The sequence below is a fragment of the Bidens hawaiensis genome, unplaced genomic scaffold (assembly GCF_021521415.1).
Source record: "Bidens hawaiensis isolate Kalapana, Puna unplaced genomic scaffold, B.hawaiensis_p1.1 tig00032752_1, whole genome shotgun sequence".
In the NCBI taxonomy this organism is placed as follows: domain Eukaryota; kingdom Viridiplantae; phylum Streptophyta; class Magnoliopsida; order Asterales; family Asteraceae; genus Bidens; species Bidens hawaiensis.
The window spans coordinates 118429-125467 of NW_027495586.1; positions in this window are offsets into that span (position 1 = coordinate 118429).

Genomic DNA, 7039 nt, shown 5'->3' on the forward strand with positions numbered 1-7039 from the left:
CCTCTTATGGATATTTATACAAGGTTAAGATATGTACGTATGTATGATATGTGTATGTATTGGATGTCACCTGATTAACTAGAACTCACTCAGCGTAGCTGACTTTTAGTATGCACGCAGGTAAATAGGTTTAACAAGCTAGCAAGAGGATGGCACATGGCATGGCTTGTGTTTCGGTAAAAAATTGGCTAAGCAACTTTTGATCAAATTAGTGCATGAGGTGGAGTGCTTGTTAACAATAAGAGTGAACACAAGGATATGATTACGAGGGAAAAAACCCTTGATTATGATAATCTTCGTTTCTCTCAAGAGTTTACAACATAATCTTTAGTCGAATCTCTTCGGTTAAAGATTATGAACTTAACTTTTGGTCGAATTAACGCTTGATTATTATGATCTCCGGCACAAAAAACCTTCGGATGGTGAAAACTATCACCGTCGACTTTATTGATAACGAAAATAGGTGATTACAAGTGGTGGAGCTGATAAGTGATCGAATGCTAAGTGTTACAGAGTATGCTAATAGCTTGGTGAGTGAAAGTGTGTGCTCTAGTGATATTATCAGCTCATTTATATAAGAAAAGATTACAACTGTTATCCCGAAATAACCGGAAACCCTAGACTAATTCTTCTTTAATCCGTTAGTTGCCCACATTCGAATTTGACGAAGTCCAGATAATATCAGTTGTAGTCCACGTTCTTATTATCACATTTACCACGTGTTCTTATCTGCAATACAAATAAAAACAATATAGGACAATTGAATTAGTCAACGTACCTTCCTCAGAATAGCAGATTAAGTCATTATCCCAAAGTGAGGCTCAGTTCCGAGGATAAAAATCCGCACCCAACAATCGCCCCCAATTTTTACTGCGTGGCAGCTGTAAAAATTTTGAATTTTAAAATCAATAATATCTCTGCGATTTGAAAGGATGTGCACGGGGATCAAGGAGACTTCACAACCGCTTCCTTAGGTTATAATTAAACCATTCCCAATTTTCCAAATCATAATACTCTTCCACCAGTTCATTATTAGGTTAGTTCTTATCTCTTGTCTTCTTAATTTCTTGAAGTTTTTCTCTCGATCCAATCGATAATGAGGAATAGAACCCCTCGAGCGCCCAATCCTTTCTCCTTTGCTCTCTCGGACGATTTTATTGACCAGGGTCTGATTCCGGCCACCGATGAAGACCAATGTCTCTTTAGAGATCTTGATATCAGATTTCTGAAAGACTCAGGCCTGCTACCCGCCGAAGCCATCATTAGACCCTACGATTCCAAGGCCAAGGCTGACTTTTCCTCCAAAACCTGGGTATGTTTCTTCTATTATCCATTTTCAATCGGCCTTTCATACCCTTTTTCCCCGCTTATCAATGAGTTCTTTGACATTACCGGGTTCTCGTACTCGCAAGTCATGCCGATGGTGTGGAGGGTTTTGGCCACGGTAGATTGACTGAACAAAACCCATGGGTTATCCATAGGCGTGCCCGAGATAGCCGCGACTTATAATCTTCGTACTCACGGATCTTTTCTCTACTGTCTTCAATCTAAATCCGGCCGACTTTACATGGTTCCCAATGTGTCCATTAGCGACCCTGATTGGAAGAAAAAATTCTTTTTAGTCCGTCGTGACTCTATTCCCGACGGAACGAACTTGTCTATCGAATGGGTTCACAAGGGTAGGAAATCTTTAGGATAGAATTTCTTTTGAAAATATTTTGTGTTAATATGGTTTCTTTGTTGGCAGTTGTGTTTGAAGATTTGGTAAAGTATAGGAAGGATACAAATAGAAGGCTTAAGGCTTTGTTTAAGATTCCACCAGAGGATAGGGAGTTCTGATTAGAAGAAGAAACGGGAGAGACGAGTGTGACTGCTGCAAAGTCTGTTGAGAGTATGTCTTCTGGTAAGTCTTTCGGGTCTTTTATGAAATCCTTAGGATTTTACTTTTTTGGGAATAACTTGATAAATTGTTGTATAGGGATGCCGAAGCCAAAGTCTTCTTTCAGCTTAGTTGATCTGGACGATCTCATTGAGGATAGGACCGTGGTAAAGCAAGAACACTCCAAGACCGCTTCTCCGAAGTGAGAGTTCCAATGACCCGTCAGAAAAGCGCTGCACTGAAGAAGAGGAAAGCCACTACTTCAGCCGAGACTGAGCCTTTTGCCGATATGAGAACTACTGACGCTGTGGAGAAGCTGCAAGCTCTTGCCAACTTTCTTAGGACAGTAAGTACTTTCGTTTATCCTGAAAATAGTAAATTGCAGAAAACTTATGTTAATTTGGGGATAACAGAAAACTGAAGGTTACCATCAGAGATCCCAGGATGCTGAGTTGGCCCAAAAAGATGCTGAGGCTAAGGTTGTCGATCTTCTGCATGCTGCTGACATCATGGATAAGCTGCTCAAAAATAAGGATAAAGAGATTTCGGATCTCAGAGCCTCATTTGAGTTGGAGAAGGCTGAGTTCCTTGAAGAGGCCAAAAAGGGTGCAGCCACCAGTATCCTGGAGTCGATGCTCAAGATGTTAGAAGAAGTTCAAGCAAAAGGCTACACGATGGATTCCTGGAACTCTGTGGCTTAGAGGAAGAAGCTGAAGATGCTGAGGGGTGAGAAGATCGAGGAAGATGATGTGGTGGGCACTTCTGAGGTGGTCAAGGAAGCTGGATCTAGTGAGGAGGTGAAGGAGACGAAGGCTGGGGAGGAGACAGATTTGGAGAAGAAGGAAGGCGACAATGTTGAAGGTGGGAAGGCTTAAACCTGGTTTCCAGGTTGTTTTTATGTGTTTTCAATGGTTGTCAAAACAATTTTTATTTTGGTTATGTAAGGATAGTGTAGTATGCCTAGGATAATGGTTTGGGTGGAGGGATCCTGGTTCAGGACGAAGCCCAGACCGTCTTTTATTCCCTGCTTTAAAACAATTATGATAGTTCGGGAAGATGGGCTCCTTTTTGAGTGAAACCCGGACTATCTTTCCCTGCATTATAATATTAGTACAAGTTTCTATGACTTATATTGGTATCCTTTCACTTTTTCTGTTTTTAGAGAAAAATTTAAGTTTGTTAGAAAAAATTTCTTAGTAATAGCTTAAGTTTTGTTCAATAAACCAATATCAAGTCATAAACTTTATCTTGTAAATAAAACGAAAGATAAAATATTCACAAACAGTAAAGCATACCAGAACCATGTATCAATTGTCCTGGATAATTTCTAGACCATCTTATTCTTGTAATGAGTTCATTATTTAGGATGCTCCTCTAATCCTGGGGATATAGCGATAAAATTGTACTATCAGCATTATCCCTAAAATAATAAATTCTGGTGACAAGGCCTAAACTGGCGACAAGTCCTTGAGAAGAGGTGAAAACCCCTTAAACCTTAATATTAAACTGGCGACATGGCCCTTGAGAAGAGGTGAAAACCCCTTAAACCTTGGGAAATGGTACGTCTACCATAAACTTGAGATTCAAACCAATAGCTGAGGATAACGAGGTAACAAGTCACTATATTTCATGTGCTGGCCCCGTCTCTCAAACTACGGCCGAATAAACGTGCGCTACAGGCGACCTTAAGAAGAGGTGAAAACCCCTTAGAAAGTATTGAATAATACCTTTAACTGGAGACAAAGGCCAACTGGCGACAAGGCCCTTGAGAAGAGGTGAAAACCCCTTAAACCTTAGGAATAAACTGGCGACAAGGCCTATATATACTGGCGACAAGGCCTAAATACACTGGCGACAAGGCCTAAATACACTAGCGGCAAGGCCTATATATACTAGCGAAAAGGCCCAAGTTAACTTCATTCCATGTGGGGATACCACATGTCTTCAAGCTACAAAACAGTCAACTCTAAGTGACGGGTAACACCCCTCCGATGCTTAAGTCAGTACCATGATAAAAGAATAATAATATTGAAAAATGAATAAAAATGTAAATTCGAATTCGTACCTTAGTTTACATACCTCAGGATATCAATTATCTTCTGGATAGAATTCTTACATAAAATATTTTTTGAGGTGGATAGCATTCTGTTGGAACCCGTTATACCAATCGATAACAATAACAGATCTCAGATCTGTGAATATCCGATTAGTACTAGATCTAGCTCATAATTAACACCGATTCAATGTTGTATATATATGTATATATATTATAAATACATTAGTAGTATAATATTAAGGTGAAGCTTGAAAGAGATCTGGACAGCAAAACTTCCCAAAAACTTTTTTCAAAGCTTATATTAAAGTGAACAGTAGTTCACTATATATAGAAGGTGATCTGGTTCGCTAACATCCCCTAGCGAACCAGCTTCCCCTTCGTTACATAAATTAACTCAGCGAACCACCCCCTGATTCGTTAACATCCCCTAACGAATCAGGAGCGAATACATTATAATGTCTTAGTTCGCTAACATCCCTAGCGAACTAGACTTAACCTTAACGAACTAGTTTTAGTTCGCTAACATCCCTAGCGAACTAGACTTAATCTTAACGAACTACTTAAATATAAACATTAAATATTACATTAATTATCAAATAAACATTAACGATAAATACAAAGACTCCAAACGCAAAACCGTGCACTAACAGACACCCCCTCGTCTTGAGCTCTTTGTCTTTAACTTATTTGAAGCGCTTGGACTGCCAGTCTCTGCAACTATGAATTCCATGTTCGTGACACACACGAACGACTCGTTGGAATTGCATAGCCAGGTCGTAATCTTCTTGGCGTTCAAACAAAATCTGCTTCCTGTATAGCACGTCGTTGTCTGTCTCTGATAAATTAACCAGCCACATCGGGTCGATTATCTTGATGAGCTCGGTCTGCAGTCCTCGACCACGAACAATAACGGCCTCGCCAGTACGATTGTCATAGTACCAACGGTTGAAAGACAGATAAATATCTTGAGGCATTGTCTTCACAGGAACCTTTTTCATTGTCTTTGGCTGCTTCACTTTCAAGACAAGTTTCTTCCAGCCGGTCCTTGGATCAATCTCGTCAATGCTCTTACGTCTTGGAACCTGGGGCTTGAAGAATTTGAAGCCATGATTGACCTCGAACAGTAAGTGTTGATGAAACCACTCAGCCGTTCGGTGACTCCCACGATTGATAAATGGACGTATCGCGAGGGTACGTACATCCCAACGCGATAGAGTTAAAACATCCATTATCCTCTCGTAATACTGGACACCCTTTTCCCACTTGACTATACATACTTTAAGGTCTGAATCATAGAGCCAGGAGACAATATCACCATGTACCTTAGAAACAGTCTTGAAGGTAGTCACCTGATTCGCCTCAATCCAAGCAGCAGCGGTATCTTTTCTTTCTTGATCTACATACCGATAAGCACTGATAACCTTACCCACTTTCTGACGTTTGAACCATCTTTCTATGTCATCATCAGTCACTTCTTTGAGTGAAGGAACTGTTCGCTGCACAACCTTTTCTAGTTCATCCTCAGTCTCTTTAATTACATCTTCGTGAAATACCGGAGCACCTTGATCAACGTTTGCGTGTTGATACAAGTCCGGGTACTCTTCAGCTGTCACATCCTCCATCTCAATCTCCTCGTTCTCATAAATAAAATCCGTATCCATAAATAACGGATCAAATTCCATTTCTTCTTCATTGATCACTTCAACATCGGGCTCAGTCTCTAAAGCAGTCAACTGATCGTCATTCAGCCCAAGCAGAATCGAAATATGCTCCCGTGTCAAAGATCTAACAATAAACTCACTGACCTCTATCTCATTTCTGTTCACCACACTTCTAACCACCCCCGATCCATCCATAAATATCACCGTGTTAACCTCAATCATTTCTATTGGCTTGGCAGCTGTTGGATCATGATAGATAATTATCTGCTTGTTCGAATCATCAGCGCCACTAACACCAGCACCAGAGGATGAACCATGCGATTGTTTAGGCTCACCTCCTGCATCAGATTCACCAGGATCATCATCTTCATTTTTAATTTTCTTGAGGGAATCATCTTTACAAGTTAATTGTAAAATCAACTCTTCTTGTTCCTTTAATTTCACCCCCTGAGACTCAACAATCGTACGTAATGACTTAGTCTCCTTCTGACAGAAAGAAATATAACTCATCATTCGACGTTGATTCTCCATGAGTCTTTCTTGAGTTTGACGGTCAGCTGCCATTTGATTTTCATATAGATGTAGCAGATTTAGCAGCATTTCAGTTTGACGACCTGGTGGCAAATTGTATACAGATGGATGAACTGGTTGAACAGGTCCTTGAGGTTGAGTAATCCTCATAAAAGAGACATCACTAGGCGGAGGTGGAGGAAGAGTAGTTGTTGGCAGAGGAGGAAATCTCATTGATGTGGTGGAAGATACTGTAGACAACACAGCAGGAGGCCTCGGTATCTCGGTCAACGCCATTTGAGGGATTAGACAGAGCCTCTCATGTGACACCATCGTCGTCGTCAAGGTAAGCATCAGAGTGCTAGTATTTAGCGACACCGCCGAGCTTTGAGTAGTTGATTGACGTGGTGGTGGAGTTCCAATAATTACCCCAGCCCCAGCAGACACACGGGGCTTCTTTGATGGTTCACCAGTAGCTACAACTTTCCCCTTTCGTTTTCTTTCTAGCTGAGCTTTCATGGTGGCAGCTAGAGCAGCATCGACTGCATCTTGTTGTTCTTTAAGAGCTCGTTCACCAGCTACACCATCACCATCATCATTGTCACCATCATCATATCCACCATCATTGTTCCCACCTTCTCCCCCTTCACGCTCGGAATCCAAATCATCATGGATCCAGAGCTCATTAGGAGGACATACGTAATCCGGATTGATTATATGACCAATCATCCGTTTATCCTGTGGCTTGTCTTTTCTATAGATTAACATACGATGCACCGTTTCAGCTTTCATATATTCCATATCAAGAACATCGTTCACCAATGATCGATCAATCACCAAATTCGGTATCAAATCCTGAATAATTAGCTGTAAAAAGTGAGGATATATCAAGAACTTCTTTGACAGTAGAGTTTGCTGAACTTGCTCTTTCAG